Raw genomic sequence first — 12,389 nt, 5'->3', positions numbered from 1 at the left:
CCCTTCCCCTCTAAAGATAAATAATTTTTTTTTAAAAAAACTTTTTTTCGCTCATCAACTTTCATTTTTTGTGTATTTAATGTGTGGCCCAAGACAACTCTTCTTCTTCCAGTGTGGCCCAAAGACACCAAAAGGCTGGACACCCTGAGAAGATATCACAGGAGTCTATCTGCAAATTACCTAACTGGTACTGATGAAGTGATTCCTAATTGACTGGTTTAAGATTCCTTTCCCGAGAGAGGTGAAACTAAATGTTCGTTTGATGACCTGGGACTTAGTGTAAATGACCCCATTTTTGGCCTGTTGTCTTGTTTTTCCACAACCAAGTACTTCAGAATATAACTATGTTTGGAGCCAGGGCTTTTAAAAAGGGTAATTAAGTGAAAAGAATGCCTTTAGGATGGACCCTGACTCAAATTTGACTAGCACCCTCATAAGAAGAGTAGATTAGGACCTACAGAGAAGTACCTACCAGAGATGCTTGGGCACAGAGGAAATGCCCATCAGCAAAAAGGACACTATGGGCAAACCAAGGAGAGAGGTCCAAGGGGAAACCAAGCCTGTTGACCCCTCAATTTTGGTCTTTTAGCCTCCATTTCTCCACTGTGTGAAAATAAACTTCTGTTATTTAAGTCATCTCATCTGTGCTATTTTGTTATGGCAGCCTGTGCTGTTGTGATTTATAATAAGTAGTATATATTTTGTCTTCTCCCTATTCCTGGCACTAAGCTGCTAACACCCTTGGGATTTTCCAAGTGCTGAGAGCAGAAGAAGGTGTCTTTGTTATGTTAATGAGGCTTTTGGAAAGCCCCTAGGTAACCTGTGGATGGGGGCTGGTTGTCAGGGGAACCAACCACGTGATTAAAGGGTTGAAAATCCCTCACCCAGCACCTTCATTTCTGGTGAGAGGGGCTGGAGAGTGAATTCACTCACTGGTGACCACTGATTTAATCAATTGCTCCTATGAAATGAAACCTCCATAAAAACTCAAAGGGCAGAGTTCAGAGAGCTTCCGGATTGGTGAACACCCAGAGATTTGTGGAGAATGGTAAGCCTAGAGAGCAGGAAGCTTGGTGCCCCTTCCCACGCTACCCTAAGCACCTCTCCCATCTGGCATATTTCTAAGTTACATCCTTTACAACAAACCAGTGATCTAGTAAGGAGAATGTTTCTCTGAATTCTGGGAGCCAGTCTAGCAAATTAATCAAGCCCAAGAAAGAGGTCATCGGAACCTCCAGTGTGCAGTTGGGTTGGTCAGAAGCACAGGTGACAACCTGGACTTGCAATCGTGTCTGAAGGTGGAGGCAGCAGCCTTACAGAGCTGAGCCCTTGACCTGTGGAATCTGACACTGCCTCTAGGTAGATAGTGACAGGACTGAGTTACTTATTTGGCAGTGTGGGGGGGAAAAAAACCCTTCACATATCCTAAAGCCCTAGTAAACTAATACAGTTGCTGAAAGCAGCTCAGCATGATCCGGATCCCTACTGATCTGAGCTCCCTCTGCTGCTGTTCTCCCTTGCTCACTGCCTTCAAGAACCGCAGGCTTTCTCTCCCTGCTAGAACAGGAGAGCCCAGTTTCAGGCTCTGGCCTTTGTGTGCTTTGTTCCTTCTCCCTACAGCTCTGTTCCCCACTTGCTTTTGAAATACCCAACTCCTTGTCCCGTAGCTCACTGATCCCTTCCTCAGAGAGGCCTCCCTGACCACTCCATAGAACAGAGTGGCTCCCTGATATTCTTGATCCCAAGCTTTGGTATGTTTCTTCTACCGATCTTACGAAAGATTATGACATATAATAATTTAGTTTCCTTTTGTCACTATGTTGTTTGTCTTTTCCAGTAGAAGACCTCAAGCTCCATGAGTGTGGGAATGGATCTAATTCATAGTTGTGTCTCTATGCCTAGGACATCCTATGCTTTCAAGAAATAATTTCTGAAAGAATGAATGGAATGTATGTTGTGTGGTATTTTCTGTTGCTTAGATTCATTTTTTAACTATGTGTTGAATGAGAGGGGGAAGAACAAACCTGGCCTTTCTGGATGGAAGGTGGGTAGCAGGTGGATATGATCACTGCTAACAAACACAGCCCTGGAGTTTGAGGGGGTGACACTCTCCCCCTTCCTTTAAGCCATTTAATGACTTTTACTGACATCATTGGCATGGAGCAAAGATGATCTTCCAAACAGCTTGCTTGTTAGTGGTTCTAATAACAAGCAGCTCAGTGAGGGAAGAGTTTGCAAGTAGTTGTGTGACTTAAAATTGGTCAGAATTTTATTCACTGCAGTGTATTTTTTTAAAATTTTATTTATTAATTTTAGAGGGGAAGGGAAGAAGTATCAATGTATGGTTGCCTCTTGTGAGTCCCGTGCTGGGAACTGGCCTGCAACCCAGGCATGTGCCCTGACTGGGAATCAAACCACGATTGTGTGGTTCACAGGCCCATGCTCAATCCACTGAGCTACACCAGCCAGGGAGATTGCAGTGTATTTTCTTCTAACTCTGCTCCAAATTCTACCTAGTTTGTTAAATAAAAACATCCAAATGTATTCAAACCCTTATGTGTTTCCTTTGTAACACCCAACAACATAAAACCCAAGCTATTTTATAAGTTTTATAGATAAGAACATTATCCCAACCACCACGTATTGTGAAGGCTGAACTATTATTCAACAAAGAACTAACAAATGGAAATTGGAATCTGCTCCAACCCTCTAACACTCAGCCAGCGGCAAAAGGAGTCTGTTATCATCTCCACATCTAACATGAAACTGAGACTCAGAGCAGTGACTGCCCTGCCTTGGCTGGCCCTAAATATCTCCCGGTCTGAAAAATCCATGCCTGCCAGATTGCTGGAAAAATGCAACATTATTTCAAAACAACTAAGTGTGGGCAAAAGCAGTGAGAGCAATTAATAAAAAATAAGAATATAATGAGCTTGTGAAGTTTCATTACTAAAATCTACTTCAAAAGTTATTTGTATTCTCTGTCCCAAAGGTTTCTGAGTTTCTGAACACATTTAAGAGAAGCAAAAATATTGTTTGCATTTTCTTGCTAAATGAATCTAATATGAACAGAGTTGGCTAATCACCTCAATAATTAGCTCAGGGCTTTACCTCTAAAAGAAATCCAAATATTTGCATTTCCATTTTTCTCATTTTATAACCATAAGGGTGTCTTATTTCAAAAGTCCCTGACTGGTGTGGCTCAGTGGATTGAGCACAAGCCTATGAACCGAAGGGTTGCCGATTTGATTCCTGGTCAGGGCATATGTTTGGGTTGCAAGCCAGGTGATAAATGTATCTCTCACATGTCAATCTTTCCCTCTCTCCAAAAGTAAATAAATAAATTTTTTTTAAAAAACAGACCATTGTATTTCTGAAAGGTTGTGGGTGAACAACATTTTGGAAATGTAATCAGCTCATATCTAAAGATGCCAACTATGTCCTCAGGTGAGAATAAAAAAATTAAGATGCCAACTGTTAGGGATCCTTATATTGAATTTTGTTTGCAATGTTAGTAAATATGTTTTGATGAAAATATTCACTTTCTAATTCTTCCATATTTATAAAGTAGATTTTAGAGGCTCAGATTAGTTTGTCTTAGAGAGTTTAAAAAGGATTACACACTATGAGCAAGTAGGATTTATCTCAGGAATGCAAGACTGGCTTAACATCTAAAAGTCAATTAATGTAATGCATCAACCAATAGTATAAAGGTTAAACTCCATGGGATCATCTCAGTAGATGCCGAAAGTTTTTTTGACCCTGTCACAAGAAAAAAACACTTAACTAGTAATAGAAGGAATTTTCTCAACCTGATACAGAGCATCTACAAAACCCACAGTAAACATTATATTTAATGGTGAAAGACGGTGCTTCCGCACCAAGACAACGATCAAGACCAGGGTGGCCTTTCTCCCATTTCTGTTCAACACTGGGCAGGACATTCTAGCCAGGGAAATTAGGCAAGGACAAGACATACAAGCATCCAGATTGTAAAAGAAGAAGTAAAACTATTCTGTTAGCTGATAATGTGAAGTTACATATAGGAAATTCTAAGGAGTCCACTAAAAAAATGGAACTAGTAAAAAAGTTCAACAAGGCTGCAGAATACAAGAGCAGTATACAAATACAAATTGAACTTCTATACTAGAGTTACAATGAACAACCAAACATGAAATAAATAAAATATTTGCATTTGTAACAGCATCAAAAGTAATAAAATACTTAGAACTAACTTTAACAAAAGAAGTAAAACTTGTACACTAAAAACTATAAAATATCATTTAAAGAAATTAAGGAAGACCTACAAAAATGGTAAGACATCCCATGTTCATTCACTGGAAAACTTAAAATTTTTAAAATGGGACTATACCTCCAATTGATCTATAGATTCAACACAATGCCGTATCAATCCATATCACAGCTGAAGCCTTTGCAGAAATTGGCAAGTTGTTCCCAAAACTGATGTGGAAATTCAAGAGTCCCAGAATAGACAAAGCAATCTTGAAAAAGAACAAAATTGGAGAACTCACATTCTCCATTTCAGAACCCACTACAAATCAACAATAACCAAGACAGTGTGGTACTGGCATAAAGATAGACATATAGAGCAAGAAATAGAACTAAGGGTCCAGAAATAAACCCTCATATTGACTGTGAGCTTATTTTTCACTAGGGTGTAAGACCACTCAATTGTAAAATTAAAATAGTCTTTTCAATAAATGGTGCTGGCCCTGGCTGGTGTAGCTCAGTGGATTGAGCATGGGCCTGCAAACCAGACAATCGCGGTTCGATTCCCAGTCAGGGCACATGCCTGAGTTGCAGGCCAGTTCCGGGCAGGGGATGCACAAGAAGCAACCATACATTGATGTTTCTCTTCCTCTCTCCTTCCCTTCCCCTCTAAAGATAAATAAATAAATACTTTTTAAAAAAAGAGTTAAAAAAACAATAAAAAATGGTGCTGGGACACTTGATATCCATATGTAAAATAATAAAGTTAGACCCCCATCTCATACCATATATAAAAAAAATTAACTCAACATGGATCAAAGACCTAAATGTAAGAGCCAAAACTCTAAAAATGTTCAAAGAAAACATAGGGGTAAGTCTTAGGGACCTTAGAATAGGCGGGGGGTTTTTAGATGCCCAAATAATTAACAAAAAAATTAATAAATTGAACATCATCAAAATTTGAAACTTTAGCCCTGGCTGGTGTGGCTCAGTCGATTGAGGGCAGGCCTGCGAACCACAATGTCGCTGGTTTGATTCCCAGTCAGGGCAGATGCCTGGGTTGCGGGCCAGACTCCCCAGTGGGGGATATGTGTGAGGCAACCACACATTGATGTTTCTCTCCCTCTTTTTCTCCCTCCCTTCCCCTCTGCCTAAAAATAAATTTAAGAAAAAATATAAATAAATAAATAAAAGCCCTGGCTGGTGTAGCTCAGTGGATTGAGCATGGGCCTGTGAACCACACGATCGAGGTTCGATTCCCAGTCAGGGCACATGCCTGGGTTGCAGGCCAGTTCCGAGCAGGGGACTCATGAGAAAAACCACACATTGATATTTCTCTCCTCTCTCCTTCCCTTCCCCTCTAAAGATAAATAAATAAAATATTATAAATAAATACATAAATAAATAAATATTTGAAACTTTAGTGCTTCAAAGGACATCAAGAAAGTGAAAAGACAGGTCACAGAAGAGTAAAAAATATTTGTTAGTTACATACCTAATAAGAAATGTATGTAGAGTACATAAAAAAACCTTTACAACTCAAAAATAAAAAGACAACACAATTAAAAATAAAGGGGGATCTAAATAGATATCTTTTTCAAGGAAGATACACAAATAGCTAATAAACACATCAAAAGATGCTTAACATAACTGGTCATCAGAGAAATGCAAATCAAAATGAGAAACAAATCTGTCTGGAAACAGCTTATGGCACACTGTTATTTGTAAATCGCATTCAAAAAATAAAAAACACACAATGAGGTATTATAGTTTGGAAATTCCTCAACAAGTTAGACATAAAGTTATTTAATGAAACTTTAAATCATTTATTTATTTATTTATTTCTTAGAGAGATGGGAAGGGAGGGAAAGAGAAACATCAATGTGAGAGAGAAGCATCTATCAGTTGCTTCTCATATGGGCCCCGACCTGGGACTGAACCTGCAACCTTACTGGGAATTGAACCTGTGACCTTTCAGTTTGCAGTATGAAGCCCAACCAACTGAGCCACGCCCACCAGGACTTTTTTTTATCTCGATAATAGTTAGACAATGTGTTTACTTTGTAAAAGTTAATCACATTTACTTATTTAAGCACTTCCCTGTATATGGGAATTCATTTAGGAAAACTTTTTTAAAATTTGCATTTTTTAAAAAGTAGAACTCCAGATAATAGAATAAGATATTTTTATTTTGAAACCTGTATTTTTAAGAAATGGAAAGTAATACAGCAATATGGTAATAGGTGGTAAGATTATAGGTGACACGATTATAAGTGACTTATTTTCTTCTCTGCCACTTTCTCTTCAATAATCAGAAAATGATTTAATTTTTTAATAATCAGGTTAAAAATCAGCCCTGGCCGGTGTAGCTCAGTGGATTGAGCGCGGGCCTTCGAACCAGACGATCGCGGTTCGATTCCCAGTCAGGGCACATGCCTGGGTTGCAGGCCAGTTCCCAGCAGTGGACCTACGAGAGGCAACCATACATTGATATTTCTCTCCTTCTCTCCTTCCCTTCCTCTCTAAAGATAAATATATAAAATATTTTTAAAAAATAATCAGGTTAAAAATCAAACTTGTATTGCTTTCTAAATTGTAAACATATACAATGGAAGGCATTATTCTAGCACAATGCTTACAACATAATGCTTGAGAACTATGGAGTGAATGATTACTCCTCTATGTACTAGGTGAGCGCTCCTTTCCAAAAAGGACGGAGTTCAGCTGACACTCTTAACTCAAAGAAAACTCCTGCTGGTTCCTAGCAATGACTAACTCCATTTCCAAGATCTCACAACCACAGCTTGATGATTCTTCCCCAAGTCAGCAAGCCAGGGCCAGATTTAGAAGATAACTACCTCTCCCCTTACTCTACTTTCCTTACCAGGGATTCAAGTCACTCCAGTTGGCCAGGTGCTTTCCATACCCACCTTGAGGTCAGGATAGGATTTCCCTCTGGAGCCCCATCTCAACCATGATGGCTCTGCTGCTTTTATAAGCATGGAAATTATGTGAGAATTCTGCCAGCTAGTATGTACCACCTATCTTATTAGGACTCTTAAAAAATTCTTTGTTATACTGTGTTGTAGACTGCTCTGCCTGGTTTTAGGAATTGTATCTCTACCCCTTGTGGCTAAGGGCGAGGAATGACCTCTGGAATACGAGCCACAGGAGACAAAGCTCGTCTCTGGTAGCAAACGCTGCCTCAGTTTCCTCTTCCTGCCCCCAAAGCTTGTTCGGAAGTCAATGACGGATAAGAGCCCTCACAGCAGGGGGGCGACCTAAGCCAGACTTGATCACTTGGGAGGCCTTCATGGAAGGACTTGGGGGGGCTGCAACAAAGAGCAATGGACTCTCTCCCCCTTCCCCTCCCCTCGCTTTGACATAGCCTGAGTCCCCATATGCCCTGGGAGAAGCACTTCCTGTCTCTAATCCCCTTAAGCCCGAATACCTGTTGGGAAAAGTGCAGCTCCTTGCCTTGCTAGAGCATGTCCTGGGGGAAAATCTGGCATCACAAAGACTTCCTGATAAACCTGTGAAATCTGCTCTGCTAAGAGTGCTTTCATTCATATGTTAAGGGTTTGAGCAGGAAACCCTAAAACTCTGTTCCTGACAGACTCAGACTCATAGTAAGCCGTCAGATTTCTTTGAAATGTTTTCTACTGTTTGATCCTTGCCGCCCTGTATTCCTGTGTATTACAACCCAATAAAAGGCTATGGATGAGGGGGCTCAAGGCCTTTTTCTCCTCAGAGAAACTGGACACTGCTGGCCTTTTTCCCCTAGAAACTGGCCACAGCTCATCCCTCCTCCCCAAGGAGATCACATCATATCTTGGTCATGATTCACTCTCGTGCGTGGCACAAGGCAGGGGAGGAGGCTTGCGAGGAAGTGGCCCCCACAATACTGCTACCACCACCACCACAAAACAAAACAAAACAAAGCCTCGTTTATTTCTTTTGCACTTCTGGAAAAATGCTGGGAACTGCCACTTGTAACTTATAGAACCATACCACTCATTGGTCTTGCCCATGGTTTTGTACTGTTTTTAATTGGATCTTTGTCCCTTTAAATCTTAGCTGAGCCCTGAGAGAATACCAGAACTGTCAGTTTCTTATAATGCCACAACTTTCAACCCCAACACTGCATTGCCTGCTGTCCCTCCCTCACAGATATGCCACTTTTGAGGAGCTCCCATACCTCTCCAGCTTTATTTGTTTATTGATTTTTTCAGGATTCTGTCTAACTTTCTCCAGGGTCTCCCTGTATGGTGGAAGTGCTGGGGATAAACCCAGACATTCCTGACATGGTCTAGCTCTCATTGATGAGCCCAATGGATGGAAATGGGGTCTAATAGGGACTATAATGAATTCTCCTGCTCTTTCCCTCCGTGTCATAGCCCCCAAGCTGCCTCTGAGCGGCTGAGCCAGAGGTGCTATTGCAGGTTGTCATTTACAGTAATGACCCAGTTAGGTCACTTTCCCATCTACTTTTGTCACATGACTCTGGGGAACTAGCTAAGGGACTGGAAAATACACCTTTCCAAGTCCATTTGAAAGGCATCAGTTATATAGATTGTGATCTGTTGTCCAGAAACCTCTTTCTGAGCTCACTTGCCATATGAGAGAGGGACCCAGGGGTTATCTGGACACAATCTTAACTCCAACTCCGGCTGCAGGTCCCTTCCCCTGGTCTAGTGTCCGGGACACACTGTGCCTCTGCAGCCCTGGGCTGCAGCTGAGTGGCGGAGTGTGCTGCACTGAGCCAACATCTGCCACTGTGCTTCTCCATTTGAGCTTGAGGAATCAATCTCAATCTCATAAGGGTACTGGAAAACCCAGGAGCTTTGACTTTTGCTTGGCAAAAGCCCTAACTGTGAAATACTAGGAGCTTCGCCATTTCCTCTTTATCTGCCTTCTTCCACTGTGGCTCCTCCCCTGCTTAGTGGCAGGCGTCTGCACAATGTCAGGCCTTTCTCTATGTTTGGAACACCCCAGAGTGTGTGTGCAAGGGTCGGGTGTGGATGAGAAGGGAGGAAAAGGGAAGAGAAAGTTCTTTAAAGGAAGAAGCAGAACAAGAACAGATGAAAAAGCACGGTTATCTACAAAAAAAGGCCTATCTTGCATTTATGTCATACATAAAAACTTTTTTCCCTAAGGGCTTTGAAATGGAAAAAGTGCAGACTGGCTTCCAATTCAACTATTGCACAGTTAAAAATCCTAACATGGCCCACTCTGGGTGGTACAGGAAACACAGTGATATCTTTGCTGCTTTTAAATGTGTACAACTTAAATTGTTGTGAGAGGAAAGCAACATACATTTACAAGCAAGTTGACATTCTTCTCACAGCTAGCATAAATCTCAAACCAGCAAGCCCATTTTATCTTGTTCACAGTAACTTATTTCAATGGATATGAATAATAAATACTCCATATAATGTTATGTTTATATGCTAGGATGACTTCAGTGCAATAATAGGATGTTTTCATCATTTCTGTGATGTATTAAAAGTGCATTAAGGACAAATGAAGACCTATTTTTGCAAGTTCTTAATTTTAAAATGGACAAAGCACTGATACCTGATTTTATTTTTTTGTTTCTACTTTTTTAAAAGCATATATTTTATTGGTTACACTATTACTATTGTCCCAATTTTCCCTCTTTGCCTCCCTAAGCACAGTACCCTCCTTTCTTCCAGCAATCTCCCCCCTTAGTTCATGTCCACGGGTCATGCATGTAAGTTCTTTGGCTTCTCCATTTCCTATACTATTCTTAACATCCCCCTATTGTGTACTTACTAATTATGCTTCTTAACCCCTGCACCTTTTCTCCCATTCTCCCCCTCCCAGTTGATAGCCCTCCAAGTGATCTCCATATTTATGATTCTGTTTCTGTTCTGGTTGTTTGCTTAGTTTGTTTTTTTAGATTCAGTTATTGATAGTTGTGAATTTGTTGCCATTTTAATGTTTATAATTTTCATCTTCTTCTTTTCTTTAAATAAGTCCTTTTAATATTTCCTGTTAAAATGGCTTGGTGATAATGATCTCCTTTAGCTTTACCTTGTCGGAGAGCACTTTATCTTGATAGCTTTGTTGGATACAGTAATCTAGGTTGTAGGTCCTTGCTTTTCATTTGTCCCTTCTTGCCAGTCTCTTCTTGCCTGCAAAGTTTCTTTTGAGAAATCAGCTCATAGTGTTATGGGAACTCCTTTGTAGGTAACTCTCTGCTTTTCTCTTGCTGCTTCTAAGATTCTCTCTTTATCTTTAACCTTTGGCATTTTAATTATGATGTGTCTCGGAGTGGGCCTCTTTGGGTCCAACTTATTTGGGATTCTCTGTGCTTCCTGGACTATGTCTATTTCCTTCACCAAATTAGGGAAGTTTTCTCTCATGATTTTTTCTTTTTCTTTAATTTTTATAGTATATTTTATTGATTATGCAATTCAGTTGTCCCATTTCCCCCTTCATTCCCCTCCACCCTACACCCCCCCACCCCACATTCCCCCCCCCTTTAGTTCATGTCCATGTGTCATAAGTTCTTTAGCTTCTACATTTCCCACACTACTCTTGCCCTCCCCCCATCTATTTTCTCCCCACAATCTATGCTACTTATTCTCTGTACCTTTTCTCTGCTTTTCCTTCTCCCACTCCCCTGTTGCTAACCTTCCATGTGATCTCCATTTCTGTAGCTCTGCTCCTGTTTTAAGTGTCTGCTTAGTTTGCTTTTGTTTTAGGTGTGGTTGTTAATAACTGTGAGTTTGCTGTTCTTTCACTGTTTGTATTTTTTATCTTCTTTTTCTTAGATAAGTCCCTTTAACATTTCATATAATAAGGGCTTGGTGATGATGAACTCCTTGAATTTGACCTTATCTGAGAAGCACTTTATCTGCCCTTCCATTCTAAATGAAAGCTTTACTGGATAGAGCAATCTTGAATGTAGGTCTTTGCCTTTCATGACTTGGAATACCTCTTTCCAGCCCCTTCTTGCCTGTAAGGTCTCTTCTGAGAAATCAGCTGATAGTCTGATGGGAACTCCTTTGTAGGTGACTGTCCCCTTATCTCTTGCTGCTTCTAGAATTCTCTCCTTCATTTTAATCTTGGCTAATGTAATTATGATGTGCCTTGGTGTGTTCCTCCTTGGGTCCACCTTCTTTGGGATTCTCTGAGCTTCCTAGACTTCCTGAAATTGATTTTTTCAATTAAGTTTTCAATTTCTTGCTCTTCCTCTTCTCCTTCTGGCATCCCTATGATTTGGATGTTGGTACATTTGGAGATGTTCCAGAGGCTTCTTATATGTCGTTATTTTTTTTCTTTTTGCTGTTCTGGTTGAATGCTTATATCTTTCTTACGTTCCAAATCACTGAATCTCAGCTTCCTCCATTTCACTGTTGATTCCCTGCAGATTTTTTCTTTATTTTACTTAGTGTAACCTTCATTTCTTCCTTTATGTTGTTCCTGTCCTGTGAGGTGACAACATCCTGATCACCAGTGTTTTGAACTCCACATCTAATATGTTGGTTATCTCCATTTTGTTTAGTTCTTTGTTTTTTTTTTCTGTTCTTTCATTTCCATTATATTTCTTTGTCTCCTCAATTTGGCTTCCTCCCTGTGTGTGTTTCTGTGTATTAGCTAGAGCTGCTTTGACTCTTTGCCTTAGTAGCATGGTATATTATAAAAAAGGCACCTGTAAATTGTGTGGGGCAGAGCCTTATGTGGTCACCAGAACAGGGTAACCCATTTCACTGCTTTGTGGGTCTATGTAGAAGAAGGGCTTGGAGATGGGACAGTGCCAATTTCTGGCTTTTGGAGGTTTGACCCCTGGCACCCTTCCAGCTGTTGCCCTGGTGGTGAATCCCAGAGTGGATGCTTTGCATATGTTCTGAGACTGTGCAGATCCTTTAAGCGATGTCTTCCCACCCTCCCCAAATCTAGGCAGAATCTAGGGCAGACAGAGTTGTGTGGCTCTGGGGCAAGGACCACTCCACTAACCTCCCTCCGAGCCTGACCAGCAACTGCCACTCACAGAACATCTAAACCCTTTGAGACAGCCAGGGAGCTGAGATCAGGCTCCTTGGGGAATCTGGGACAGACTGAGTTGTGGCTCTAAGATGGGGGCCAGTTTTCCCTTGCATGTCTGACTGGTGTAGAGCCCTCCCTTCCAT

This window comes from Sturnira hondurensis, unplaced genomic scaffold (assembly GCF_014824575.4).
Source record: "Sturnira hondurensis isolate 20B ecotype Veracruz unplaced genomic scaffold, ASM1482457v3 Scaffold0015596, whole genome shotgun sequence".
Lineage (NCBI taxonomy): Eukaryota > Metazoa > Chordata > Mammalia > Chiroptera > Phyllostomidae > Sturnira > Sturnira hondurensis.
This window is presented reverse-complemented; position numbering follows the sequence as displayed.